The 13,910-nt window shown below is 51.0% G+C and overlaps 1 protein-coding gene across 3 annotated transcripts in view; it reads left to right on the forward strand.

Annotated features, from left to right (window-relative positions):
- mtf2 (metal response element binding transcription factor 2) overlaps nucleotides 1-13,910 on the forward strand; it is a 106,725-nt gene that overhangs the window by 70,576 nt on the left and 22,239 nt on the right. The gene's annotated exons all lie outside the window — the stretch shown is intronic.

Below are 13,910 nucleotides of genomic sequence, written 5' to 3' on the forward strand. Positions count from 1 at the left end.
TGCCAATGACTTTTCGTGACCCCTTCTAGCCCTCCTGACTCCTTGCTTAAGTTCCTTCCTACTTTCCTTATATTCCACGCAGGCTTTGTCTGTTCCCAGCCTTTTAGCCCTGACAAATGCCTCCTTTTTCTTTTTGATGAGGCCTACAATATCTCTCGTTATCCAAGGTTCCCGAAAATTGCCGTATTTATCCTTCTTCCTCACAGGAACATGCCGGTCCTGAATTCCTTTCAACTGACACTTGAAAGCCTCCCACATGTCAGATGTTGATTTGCCCTCAAACATCCGCCCCCAATCTAGGTTCTTCAGTTCCCGCCTAATATTGTTATAATTAGCCTTCCCCCAATTTAGCACATTCATCCTAGGACCACTCTTATCCTTGTCCACCAGTACTTTAAAACTTGATCAATATGATCAATAAGCAGGTTCAATTTGAGGCGGAGGGCGTAGTCGCAGACGGCGGGGGCAGATTCCTTATGGTAAGGGGCAAGAGGGGAGAAGAGTGGTGCTGGTGAACATGTATGCGCTGAATTGGGACGACGTTGACTTTATCAAAAGAGTGCTGAGGAAGATCCCGGACCTAGACCCACGTAAGTTGATAATACGGTCCTTGACCCGGGGCTGGACCGGTCATGTCCCAAACGGGCAGACTCCCAGCAATGGCAAGGGAGCTGAAAGGGTTCATGGAGCAAATGGGGGCTGTGGGCCCATGGAGAGCCAGACAGCCGACGGGAAGGGGCTACTCGTTTTATTCGCATGTTCATAAAGTATATTCTAGGATTTTTTTATCGTGAGAAGGGACTGTGTAGGGGAGGTAAGGAATACAGAATACTTGGCAATCACTATCTCGGACCATGCCCCACACTGGGTGGACCTGCAGGTCGGGGGGGCGAATTACCAACGCCCGCAATGGAGGTTAGACGTAGGACTGTTGTCGTCGGAGGAGGGGATATGTGAGAGACTTCGGAAGTATATGCAAAATTACTTCCAGGTGAACAATACGGGGAAGGTTTCAGCAGCGACCCTGTGGGAGGCGCTGAAGGCAGTAGTGAGGGGGGAGCTGATCTCAATTCGGGCTCACAGGGTCAGGGCGGACAGAGCAGAAATGGACCGATTGGTTAGGGAAATTCACCGGATAGACGAGGAGCATGCGGGGTCCCCGGGGGAGGACCTACTCGGGGAGAGACGGAGATTGCAGGCGGAACTGGGGGTGCTATCCACGAGTAGGGCCTTGAAACAACTTAGGAAGGCGAGGGGAGTGGTGTATGAGCATGGGGAGAAGGCCAGTAGATTGCTAGCGCAGCAACTCGGGAAGAGGGAGGCGGCCAGGGAAATAAGTAGAGTGGTTGATGGGGAGGGGAGCAGAGTGGAGGACCCGGCAGGACTGAATACGGTATTTCGGGACTTCTATAGTAAGCTGTACACTTCAGAAGCCCCCGGAAGAGCCGGAGGAGATGAAAAGGTTCCTGGATGGACTAACCTTCCCAAAAGTAGGCAGGGGACTAGTGGACGGGCTGGGGGCCCCGATAGGAGCGGAGGAGGTATTGGGGGGGCCTAAGGCCATGCAGTCGGGGAAAGCCCCGGGACCGGATGGATACCCAGTAGAGTTTTACAAGATGTTCTCGGAGATCGTGGGAACGGTCCTGACAAGGGTTTTTAATGAGGCAAGGGACAGAGGGACCCTGCCACCGACGATGTCGCAAACCACCATCTCGCTGATACTGAAGCGGGACAAGGACCCGGAATCCTGCGGGTCATACAGGCCAATCTCCCTGATCAATGTGGATGCCAAGATCCTGGCGATTAGAATTGAGGACTGTGTACCGGAGGTGATTGGGGACGATCAGACAAGGTTTGTGAAAGACAGGCAGCTGACAGCTAACTTGAGAAGATTGCTTAATGTGATCACGATGCCTCCGACGGGCAAGGAGGTGGAGGTAGTGGTGGCAATGGACGCTGAGAAGGCCTTCGACCGGGTGGAGTGGGGCTATTTGTGGGAGGTGCTTGGACGGTTCGGGGAGGGACTGGTTAATTGGGTCAGACTATTGTACCAGGCCCCAAAAGCTAGCGTTAGGATGAACGGGATCATGTCAGATTATTTCAGACTACACCGCAGGACCAGGCAGGGGTGCCCACACTCCCCGTTGCTGTTCACGCTGGCCATAGAGCCGTTGGCGATGGCGTTGAGAGCTGCGAAGGGGTGGAAGGGAATGATTAGGGGAGGGGGGTGGAACATAGGGTCTCTCTCTATGCGGACGACCTGCTCCTGTATGTGTCAGACCCACTGGCCGGGATGGAAAATATACTGGAAACATTGAGGAAGTTCAGCCAGTTTTCAGGGCACAAATTAAATATGGCCAAGACTGAGACTCCACGAGCCTGGTACTTGGGGCGGCCCTGCGGATATGGGGCCAGTGGAGGAGGCACATTGGGGGGGGGGGGGGGGGCGCTTGTCTGGGCTCCAATATGTGATAACCATCGATTCGCCCCCGGGAACATGGATGGAGGGTTTCGAACATGGCGGTGGGGAGGGTGGGCAATATGTTCCAGGAGGGGAGCTTTGCGAGTTTGAGGGGCTTGGAGGAGAACTTTGGGCTGGTAAGGGGAAATGACTTTAGGTACTTACAGATGCGGGACTTTGTACGCAGACAGGTCCCATCCTTCCCACGCCTCCCGCCAATCTGGATCCAGGACAGAATAGTCTGTAGAGGAGGAGGAGGAGAGGGTAGCGTCTCGGATATCTACAAGGTGCTCATGAAGGGGGAAGAGTCCCAGACGGAGGACTGAAACTCAAATGGGAGGAGGAGTTTGGCGGGGAGATGGAGGTCGGGCTGTGGGCGGAAGCTCTGAGTAGGGTAAACTCAACAGCAACATGTGCCAGGCTCGGCCTGATTCAATTTAAGGTCGTTCACCGGGCCCACATGACGGTAGCTCGGATGAGCAAATTCTTTGGGGTAGAGGACAAGTCCGCTAGATGCGCGGGAGGACCAGCGAACCATGTTCACATGTTTTGAGCATGTCCTAAGCTAAGGGGGTACTGGGAGGGATTTGCGGGGGTCATGTCCCGGGTGCTGAAAACTGAAAACAAGGGTGGTGATGAGTCCAGAGGTGGCAATTTTCGGGGTTTCGGAAGACCCGAGAGTCCAGGGGGAGAAAGAGACAGATGTTCTGGCCTTTGCTTCCCTTATAGCCCAGCGGCGAATACTGCTGGCATGGAGGGACTCAAAACCCCCGAAGACCGAACTATGGCTTTTGGACATGTCAGGTTTTCTAGAGTAGAGTAGGAGGGATAAATAGGCGGATAATGTCTAGGGAAGAGGAGCGGGCATGTGCAGTATGGTTTGATTGAAGTATTGGTTTTACATTGATGTTTGCACATTTCGGTTATCTGTAACTGTTTACAATGCCAAAAAATACCTCCATAAAATTGTTTGTTTAAAAAAAAAATCGCAAGAAACTGCAGAGTGTGGTGAACTCAGCCCAACGCATCACACAAGCTTGCCACCCTCCATTGATTCTGTCTACACCTCCCGCTGCCTCCAGAAGGCAGTCAGCATTATCAGAGACCCCTCCCACCCAGGCTTTGCCTTCCAGACCCTTCCACCAGGCAGAAGGTACAGAAGTCTGAAGACCCGCACATCCAGACATAGGAACAGATTCTTCCCCACAGCTGCTAGACTCCTCAATGATTCTCCCTTGGACTGATCTGTTCCCTGTAAGAACACTATTCTCGACGCCCAATGCTACTCTTGCTCGTGTATTTTCTTTGTTTGGCCCCTTGTTCCGCACTGTAACCAATCACTTTGTCGATGTGCCAATTGTCAATGTTTTCTGTTGATTATTCTTTTTGACTACTATGTACGTATTGTGTACGTTCCCTTGGTCACAGAAAAATACTCTTCACTGTACTTCGGTACATGTGACAATAAATCAAATCTTCATTGCCTACTCTAGTACCATAACCACTAGCCGATTCATTTCCAGTTGTGTATTCGATAATTTGCACTGACTTTTTTTTTCAGCCAAAATGGATAACCTCAGTTATCCGCATTAAACTCCACCTGACAAATTTTGGCCCAATCTCCTAGCCTACCTATACCCGTCTGTAAAATCTGCAGCCTATTCACTTTTGTTTTTATAAATTTAGAATACCCAATTTTTTTTTCTACAATATTGGGGCAATTTAGCGTGGCCAATCCACTCACCCTGCACATTTTTGGGTTGTGGGGGTGAGACCCACGCAAATACGGGGAGAATGTGCAAACTCCACATGGACAGCGTCCCGGGTCCTCAGCGCCGGAGGCAGGAGTGCTAACCATACTATGCTGCCGTATCTCGTCATCACTGCCTGCTTCCCACCTATTTTGGTATCATCTGCAAACTTTGTTATGTTACGTTCTGTCCTGCTGGCAGATCATTTATATAGATTGTAAACATTTAAGGTCCGACTCTGAATCCTATGGCACCCCACTAGTTACAGTTCGTCAGCCAGAATAGGATCCGTTTTGGTCTTCCGGTGGCGACTGTGAGGAAGTAGGTCTCACATATGGTGGCTCCCGCTCTGGCTAGACAGTCAGACCTTTCCCCCTGACTTTTTTTGCGTTTTTAAGCGCTGGACTTGAAGAAGCAGTGAACAAGTGTCTGGTGTATATATTGGTTTATGGAACAGAGAGCCCGAAGGGATCGAAAGGGAAGAAACAAAAAGACAGGCTCGAGCTGGGTGTTGGCTGCAGCAGCGGACAAAATGGCTGGTGTCCAGACCCCTGGGGCTTCGGCCCAACCATCAACGGAGGAGCTGATGCAGGCCAGCCGGGAAGGCTTCGCCAGACAGAAACGGGAATGTCTGGACCCGATTAAGGAGACGGTGGAGAGGATGGTGCAGAGGCTAAATGCCCAGGACTGGACGATCCAGAAACTGGAGAAGGTGCTAGCTGAACAGGAGCACGGTAGCATTGTAGATAGCACAATTGCTTCACAGCTCCAGGGTCCCAGGTTCGATTCCGGCTTGGATCACTGTCTGTGCGGAGTCTGCACATCCTCCCCGTGTGTGCGTGGGTTTCCTCCGGGTGCTCCGGTTTCCTCCCACATCCAAAGATGTGCAGGTTAGGTGGATTGGCCATGATAAAATTGCCCTTAGTGTCCAAAATTGCCTTTAGTGTTGGGTGGGGTTACTGGGTTATGGGGATAGGGTGGAGGTGTGGACCTTGGGTAGGATGCTCTTTCCAAGAGCCGGTGCAGACTCGAATGGCCTCCTTCTGCACTGTAAATTCTATCCTGTTCTATTCAGACGGCGGTGGAGATGGAAGTGGGGATGCTGAGGGACCGGCAAAAAAGGCTGCTGGAACAGGTAGAGGATTTGGAGAACGGGTCCCGTAGGCAGAACCTAAGGATTGTTGGCCTCCCGGAGGGGGTGGATGCCGGGGAGATTGTGGCGAACATGTTCCAGAAGCTGCTGGGAGATGGGGCTTTCCCCCGACCGTTGGAGGTGGACCAGGCGTGCAGAACGCTGGCGAGGAAGCCACTACAGGGAGAGACCCCTCGGGCGATGGTGGTCAGGTTCCACAGATACCTGGATAAGGAGCGCGTTCTCCAGTGGGCCAAGCGCACGCGGAGCTGTAAGTGGGACACAGCATTTTGCGGGTGTACCAAGATTTAAGCGTGGAGGTGGCCAAGAGGAGGGCAGGCTTTAATCAAGTCAAGTCGGTCCTGTTCAAGAAGCAGGTTAAGTTCGGACTGTTGTATCCGGCGTGTATCCTCATGTATACGCATGAGGACCAACATCATTACTTTGAGTCGCCCGAGGACACTATGGAGTTCGCCAGGAGGTAAGGACTGGTGCCAACTTGAGAACATTCTGCTCTAAGTTTGAGAAACTGTTTTTCCTGTTCGTTTTAAATGCTGTTTGCACTGATTTATTTGTTTGTTAGTTTTCGTTCTTAGCTTTTTCTCTTCGATAACTGTTTTGTTTAAGAAGGGGAAAGTAGTTTAAAAAAATTATTCGATTTCGGTGGGTTTTCTGTGTTGTGAGGGGGATGGTGGTGGGGATTTTTGACTTTGTATTATTTTGAGTAGTATTACATGATCTGTATTATGGTGAGAGTTTGGCTTTGTTTTTCTTTACTCTGGCTCTGGTTGGCGTCTGTTTCTTAAAGTGGGCGGTTGTCGGGGCTGGGTTGATGAGGGCGATGGTTTCGATTGACGGGGGGAGGGCAGGGAGGCAACAATAGGTGGGAGACATGCCGGAGCCGTGGGCCACCTGGCTAGCTGGGTGAGTTAGTCTGCGGGAGCACAGTGGGGAGTGTGTATACAATCAGATTAGGGATGGGGTTAGGTTACAGAGTGTTGTTGCTGGGGGGGGCGGGGGGGGGGCTGTAGTTGTTCGGCTGACGAGGGAGGGATTTGATTTTAGAAGTGGAGAAGAGGTCGGGGATGGGCGCTGCCAGGAGGCGGGGCCACAGAGGCGCGGGGCAGGGACTGGGGGCAGGCCCAGGAAAGGGGTTGGCTGACCGGCAAGGTGGGGGGGAGGGGGGGGTGCCCCCCAACTAGGCTGGTCACGTGGAACGTTAGAGGGCTAAATGCGCCGGTGAAGAGGGCAAAGGTGTTCGCGCATCTTGGGGCTCTAAAGGCGGAAGTGATGATGTTGCAGGAGACTCACCTGAAGGTAGCGGACCAGATTAGGTTGAGGAAGAGCTGGGTTAGTCAGGTATTCCACTCAGGGCTAGATACTAAGACCAGGGGGGGTCGCGATTCTGGTGAACAAGCGGGTGCAGTTTGAGGTGGGGAATATTGTTTCGGACGGGGGAGGTCGCTACCTTATGGTTAGCAGTAAGCTGGAAGGGAGGAAGGTGGTCCTGGTCAACATGTATGCGCCAAACTGGGATGATGCTGATTTCATAAAGAGAGTGCTGGGGAAGATACCCGACCTGGATTCCCACAAGCTGGTTATGGGAGGGGACTTCAATACAGTTATTGATCCAGGCCTGGACCGGTCGTGCTCAGAAACGGGCAGAGTGTCAGCAATGGGAAAAGAGCTGAGGGAGTTCATGGAGCAGATGGGGAGGGGGGGTCGACCTGTGGAGGTTTGGCAGGCCAACAGGGAAGGCGTTCTCCTTTTTCTCGCACGTCCATAGGGTCTATTCCTGGATTGATTTTTTTTAATACTAAGTAGGGATCTGCTGACCGGGGTAGTGGATGCGCGGTATTCGGCAATCACCATTTCCGACCATGCCCAGCATTGGGTTGAGCTACGGGTGAGTGAAGAGAGCTTACAGCGCCCGCAGTGGACGCTAGATGTGAGACTGCTGGCGGACGAAGGGGTGTGCTGGAGGGTGAGGAAGTGTATACAAAACTACCTGCCGGTCAACGATATGGGGAAAGTCTCCGTAGCGGTGGTGTGGGAGGTGCTCAAGGCAGTGGTGAAAGAGGAGCTGATTTCAATCCGGGCTCACAGAGACCAGACGGACAGGGCAGAAACGAATCGACTGTTAGCGGAGATCCTGCAGATTGACAGGAGGTATGCGAGGACGCAGAGTGCGGAGCTCTTGAGGGAACGGAGGAGGCTGCAGGCGGAGTTTGGGGTGGTGTCCACGGGTAAGGCAGTGGAGCAGCTCCGAAAGGCGAGGGGAGCGGTATATGAACATGGGGAGAAAGCCAGCAGGATGCTGACTCAGCAGCTCAGAAAGAGGGAAGCGGCTAGGGCAATAGGTAAACTGGTGGATGGAGGCGGTAACTTGGTAGGGGATGTGGCGGGTGTGACAGGGCTTCCAAGGACTTTTATAGCAGACTCTATAGCTCGGAGCCCCCCGCGGGGCCGGAGGGGATGAGATGTTTCTTAGACGGCCTGATATTCCCAAAAGTGGGTAGGGAGCTAGTAGAAGGGCCGGGCGCCCCAATCAGAGCTGAGGAGATATTTGAGGGCTTAAAGGCCATGCAGTCAGGTAAAGCCCCGGGGCTGGATGGGTACCCGGTAGAATTTTATGAAAAGTTCTCCGGGATATTGGAGCTGCTGCTGGTCAAGGTTTTTAATGAGGCAAGGGACAGAGGGTGTTGCTCCAGACGATGTCGCAGGCTACCATCTCCTTGACTCTAAAATGGGACAAGAACCCGGAGTCGTGTGGGTCTTATAGGCCGATCTCCCTTCTAACATGGATGCTAAACTGCTGGCAAAGCTTTTGGCCACTAGGATTGAGGATTGTGTGCCGAGTGTTATTAGGGAGGATCAAACCGGGTTCGTTAAAGGTAGGAAACTGGTGGCGAATATAAGAAGATTGCTCGATGTGATCATGATGCCCCCAGAGGGAAAGGAGGTGGAGGTGGCAATAGATGTGGAGAAGACGTTTGACCGGGTAGAGTGGGAGTACTTATGGGAGGTGCTGGGACGGTTTGGATTTGGGGTGGCTTTCATCGACTGGGTCAGGCTGCTATATCAGGCCCTGGAGGTGAGTGTGAGGACAAACAGGATGACTTCCGACTATTTTAGACTGCACCGCGGGACGAGATAGGGGTGCCCCCTCTCCCCACTGCTGTTTGCGCTAGCTATTTTCAGAGGGTTGGAAGGGGCTGGTTCGGGGGGGGCGGGGCGGTTGTGGAGTATAGAGTTTCATTGTATGCAGATGACCTGCTCTTGTACGTTTCGGACCTGATGGCGGGGATGGACGGAATCATGGCGGCCCTGGGGGAATTCGGCCGGTTTTCGGGGTACAAATTGAATATGACAAAAAGTGAAATGTTTGTAGTTCAGGAGAGGGGCCAAGGGGACCGGCTGAGGGAGCTGCCGTTCCGGTTAGTTGGGGACAGTTTCAGGTACCTGGGGATACAAGTGGCACGGGATTGGGCCGACTGCACACGCTGAACCTGTCCCGGCTGGTAGATTAAATGCGAGGGGAGTCCCGGAGGTGGGATGCGCTCCCGCTCTCGTTAGCTGGGAGAGTACAGACAGTTAAAATAGCGGTCCTCCCGAGGTTCTTATTCGTGTTCCAGTGTCTCCCCATTTCCATTCTGCGTTCCTTTTTTAAGAGGGTAAGCAAGATCATTTTGGGCTTTGTATGGGCGAGTGAAGAGGGTGATGCTCGAGCGGAACCGCGGGGCCTGCCGAATTTCAGCAACTATTATTGGGCGGCTAACATAGCCATGATAAAGAAGTGGGTGGTGGGGAGGGGGGTCGGCTTGGGAGCGGGTTGAGGCAGCCTCATGTAGGGGTACCAGTCTGGGGGCGTTGGTGACGGCGCCTCTGCCGTTCCCGCCGGCGCGCTTCTCCACCAGTCCTGTAGTGGTGGCGGCCCTTCGACTCTGGGGCCAGTGGAGGAGGCACGTGGGAGCAACGGGAGCATCGGTCTGGTCCCCGATATGTGACAACCATCGGTTTGCCCCGGGGGGGTTTCGGGTATGGCGGAGGGCGGGGATTGAGCGGATGGGAGATTTGTTTTTGGAAGGGAGCTTCCCTAGCTTGAGGACGCTGGAGGCCAAGTTTGGGTTGACGAGGGGGAATGAATTCCGGTATGTTCGGGTGCGGGACTTTTTGCGTAGGCAGGTGCCATCTTTTCCACTCTTGCCACTAAGGGGGATCCAAGATAGGGTAGTGTCTAGAGGATGGGTGGGGGAGGGAAGTGTCTCGGATATTTACAAGGAGCTCGTGGGGGCGGAGGAGACGCAGACCGAGGAGCTGAGGCGTAAATGGGAGGAGGAGTTGGGAGGGGAGATTGAGGATGGCCTGTGGGCGGACGTGCTGAGCAGGGTCAATGGGACTGCAACATGTGCCAGGCTTGGCCTGATTCAATTTAAGGTCGTCCACCGGGCCCACATGAGTGTCCCGGATGTGCAGATTCTTCGGCGTAGATGACAGGTATGTAAAGTGTCTGAGAGGACCGGCAGACCATGTCCACATGTTTTGGGCTTGTCGAAAACTTAGGAGATACTGGCAGGGGTTTGAGGACGTCATGTCTCGAGTACTGAACACAAGGGTGGCAATGAGTCCAGAGGTGGCGATTTCTGTGGTTTCAGAGGCCCCGGAAGTCCAGGGGGAGAAAGAGGCCGACGTCTTGGCCTTTGCTTCCCTGGTAGTCCGGAGACGGATACTTCTAGCTTGGAGGGATTCAAAGCCCCCAAAGTCGGAAGCCTGGCTGTCAGACATGGTGAGTTTCCTGGGCTTGGAGAAAATCAAGTTCGCCTTGAGAGGGTCGTTGTTGGGGTTCGCCCGGAGGTGGCAACCATTCATTGACTTGTTAGCGGAGAATTAATCGTAGGGGGGTGGGGTTACGGGAATGCAGTATAGGGGGTCAATTAGGCAGACCTGGGTGGGGGGGGCTACGGCAATTGCACTATGTACTTTGTTTACTGTACAGTCCTTTTGTTTTCTCGTTCTGTAATTCTACTGTTCACAATGCCAAAACAAAACTCATTAAAATTGTTTATTTAAAAGAAAAAGAAAGGGATCCGTTTAACCCAACCCTCTGCTTTCTGTCAGTCAGCCATTTCTCAATCCAGTCTGTAGTCTACTCCCAACCACACACAACTGTATGGCAAAATTTGGTTCCAACTACAAGTTTGTAGATGACACTACCGTAGTGGGTCGGATCTTGAACAACGATGAGTCAGCATACAGGAGGGCGATAGAAAACATAGTGTAGTGGTATAACGACAACAATCTCTCTAAAGAGCTGGTCATTGACTTTATGGAGCAAAGTATCGTACACACCAATGTCTGCATCAATCGTGCCGAGGTGGAGATGGTTGACAGCTTCAAATTCCTAGGTGTACACATCACGAACAATCTTTTCCTGGTTCACCCATGTTGATGCTCTGACCAAGAAAGCACAACAGCACCTATACTTTCTGAGGAAACTAAGGAAATTTGGCATGTCCACATTAACTCTTACCAACTTTTACAGAAGCACCATAGAAAGCATCATATCTGGCTGCATCACAGCCTGGTATGGAAACTGCTCGCCCCAAGACCGTAAGAACCTACAGAGTCGTGTACACAGCCCAGTCTATCATGCGAACCTGCCTCCCATCCAGTGACTCTTGTCTACACCTCCCGCTGCCTTGGGAAAGCGGACAGTGTAATCTGAGACCCCTCTCACCTGGCTTACTCACTCTTCCAACTTCCATCAGGCAGGAGATACAAAAGTCTGAGAACACGCACTAACAGCTTCTTCCCTGCTGTTGCCAGACTCCTGAATGACCCTCTTATGGGCTGAACTGATCTCTTCACACATTTTCTCTACTGAGCAGTACCACACATTTGGGGCAGCACGGTAGCATTGTGGATAGCACAATTGCTTCACAGCTCCAGGATCCCAGGTTCGATTCCGGCTTGGGTCACTGTCTGTGCGGAGTCTGCACATCCTCCCCGTGTGTGCGTGGGTTTCCTCCGGGTGCTCCGGTTTCCTCACACAGTCCAAAGATGTGCAGGTTAGGTGGATTGGCTATGATAAATTGCCCTTAGTGTCCAAAATTGCCCTTAGTGTTGGGTGGGGTTACGGGGATAGGGTGGAGGTGTTGACCGTGGGTAGGGTGCTCTTTCCAAGAGCTGGTGCGGACTCGACGGGCCGAATGGCCTCCTTCTGCACTGTAAATTCTATGATACACTCCTGTATGCTTCACCTGATGCCTGGATCTATGTATTTACATTGTGTATTTATGTTTGGCCTTTTTTTTTTCATGTATGGAACAATCTGTCTGGACTGTACACAGAACAATACTTGTCACTGTACCTCCGTATGCGTGACAATAAACAAATCCAAATCCAAACCCTGTGATCTCACCTTCTGGATCAATCTTTTAAGTGGCAGCTTGTCAAATGCCTTCTGGAAGTCTAGATATACCACATCCATGGGTTCCCCATTATCTACACTGCTGGTTACATCCTCAAAGAACTCGAGCAAGTTTGTCAACCATGACTACCCTTCATAAAACCATGCTGACAATGGTGGATTGAGCTTTCTCTTTCCAAATGTTCAGTCATCTCTTTAATTATTAATTCCAGCAACTTCCCCACCACAGAGGTCAAACTAACTAGTCTATAGTTTCCTACTTGCCCCACTCCCTTTTTGAATAGGGAGTTACATTAGCGTGTTTCCAATCCACCGGGCCCTTTCCCGAATCCAGGAAATTCTGAAATATAACAAATGCGTCCACTATCCTGCTGCCACCTCCTTTAATACCCCAGGGTCCAGTCCACCATGTCCCGGAGGGAGACTTATCTGCCTTTAGTTTCATTGGTTTATTCAATACTGTCTCCCTATTGCACTAAGTTCCTCTGCATTAACTGCAGTTCTTGGAAAAATTTTATTATCCTCTACCGTGAAGACAGAGACAAAATCTTGGTTCAGTGCTTCCACCATTGCAGATTTCCATTATTATCTCACCAGTATCGTCCTCTAAAGGGCCAACATTTATGTTAGCTATTCTCTTCCTCTTTATATACTTATATCAGTGTTTAATAGGTAATTTGGACATTCTGAATTCTCCCTCCGTGTACCCGAACAGGCGCTGGATGTGGCGACTCGGGGCTTTTCACAGTAACTTCATTACAGTGTTAACGTAAGCCTACTTGTGACAATAATAAAGATTATTATAATTATTTTTTCTGCTAGTTTCCTTTCATAGTTCAGCTTGTATTTTTGGTTCTATTTTTAGTAGCGCTTTGGTAACCGGGGCAGCACGGTATCACAGTGGTTAGTACTGTTACTTCACAGCCCCAGGGTCCCAGGTTCAGTTCCCAGCTTGGGTCACTGTGTGCGGAGTCAGCATGTTCTTCCCGTGTTTGCGTGGGTTTCCTCCGGGTTCTTTGGTTTCCTCCCACAGTCCAAAGACGTGCAGGTTAGGTGGTGCTCTGGTTTCCTCCCACAGTCCAAAGACGTGCAGGTTAGGTGGATTGGCCATGCTAAATTGCCATTAGTGCCCTAAAAAGATTAGGTGGGATTACTGGCTTATGGGGATAGGGTGGAGGTGTGGTCTTAAGTAAGGTTCTCTTTCTAAGGGCTGGTGCAGACTTGATGGGCCAAATGTCGTCCTCCTGCACTGTAAATTCTGTGGTTCTATGACCCCTAAAGTTCCCCCAATCCTCCAGCTTCACCACTAGCTTTTGCAGTACAGTATGCCCTAGTTTTTGTCTTTATGTCCCCCTAGACTTCCTTGTTTAGCCATGGAACATTTTCCTCCCTTTTTACAATTCCTCTTCCTCTCAGCAATATACTTTAATTGAGAGGTGTTTAAAATCTCCCTGAACATCTGCCATTGTTCCTACCCTCAATTATTTGTGCCCAGTCTACTTGGGCCAACTCTTTCCTCAGCCCTGTATAATTACTTCTGCCCAGTTCTAAAACTCTAGTACGGCACCCTGTTCTCTCTCACTCAATCTGAATTTGAAATTCTAGCATGGTGATCACTCCTTCCAAGAGGATCCTTAACCACAAGACTATTTATCAACCCTTCTTTGTTACATAATACTAAATCTAAAATAGCCTGCTCCCTGGTTGGCTTCATAACATTTTACTCGAAGAAACAATCCCTCATGCCCTCTATGAAATCTCCCTCAAGTCTACCCTTGTCAATTGGATTGATCTAGTCAATATGCATGTTAAAATCACCATGATTACCGTGCTGCCCTTCTCACAAGCCCTTATTATTCCTTGGTTTATACTATGCCCCACTTTGGAAGTATTGCTTGGGGGCCTGTAAATTACACCTCCCAAGGAGTTTTCCCTGTTTTTTATTTCCACCCATATCGATTCAACACCTTGGCCCTTCGTGCCAATATCATTTCTTAATACAGCCTTGATGTCATCTTCAATCAATAAAGAAACTCCACCCCCTGTTCCACCCTCTGTATCCTTTCGGAATACTGAGTACCTTTGGACATTTAAGTCTCAGTCCTGGTCCTCCTGTAACCATGTTTCAGTGATCTC

The sequence above is a fragment of the Scyliorhinus torazame genome, chromosome 7, assembly GCF_047496885.1.
Source record: "Scyliorhinus torazame isolate Kashiwa2021f chromosome 7, sScyTor2.1, whole genome shotgun sequence".
NCBI classification, from domain to species: domain Eukaryota; kingdom Metazoa; phylum Chordata; class Chondrichthyes; order Carcharhiniformes; family Scyliorhinidae; genus Scyliorhinus; species Scyliorhinus torazame.